Here is a 416-nt window from a genome sequence, read left to right as displayed (position 1 = left end):
GACTGCCGCTAGATGGCGTTTCAGTCAGCGCGTCTCCCACAAAATCAGCTTTTTCTATTAAATTAAAACTCCCTTCAGGTAATGGCATTTAATTCTACGCAGTATGTTTTAAAAGGAATCACCCAACCCGACAACAATCGGCGTTTGCCGAAAAAGTGAACCATATCCCCCAAATAATGTGTTAAATTGTAACGCTCGGGAGGTCTCCGCAACGATGTCTTGTTCAGTACGTCCCCGTCACCCAGTCACTGAGAGGTGCGCCCACGTGCGTACTTCACATGTGACTTGAGACTTGTTCTCTTCTTGAGATCGATGATCAAATTTTTGAAATTGATTTCGAAAACCGGTGGACCATTATACAGTCCAGTCGGCCCGAGAGCAATACGAAAAACTCGCACTTTCCTCCTAAGGACTGT

This window comes from Frankliniella occidentalis, unplaced genomic scaffold (genome assembly GCF_000697945.3).
Source record: "Frankliniella occidentalis isolate FOCC.00 unplaced genomic scaffold, Focc_3.1 Scaffold311, whole genome shotgun sequence".
Classification (NCBI taxonomy): Eukaryota; Metazoa; Arthropoda; class Insecta; order Thysanoptera; family Thripidae; genus Frankliniella; species Frankliniella occidentalis.
The sequence above is the reverse complement of the archived record's forward strand: the minus strand, read 5'-3'. Positions refer to the sequence as shown.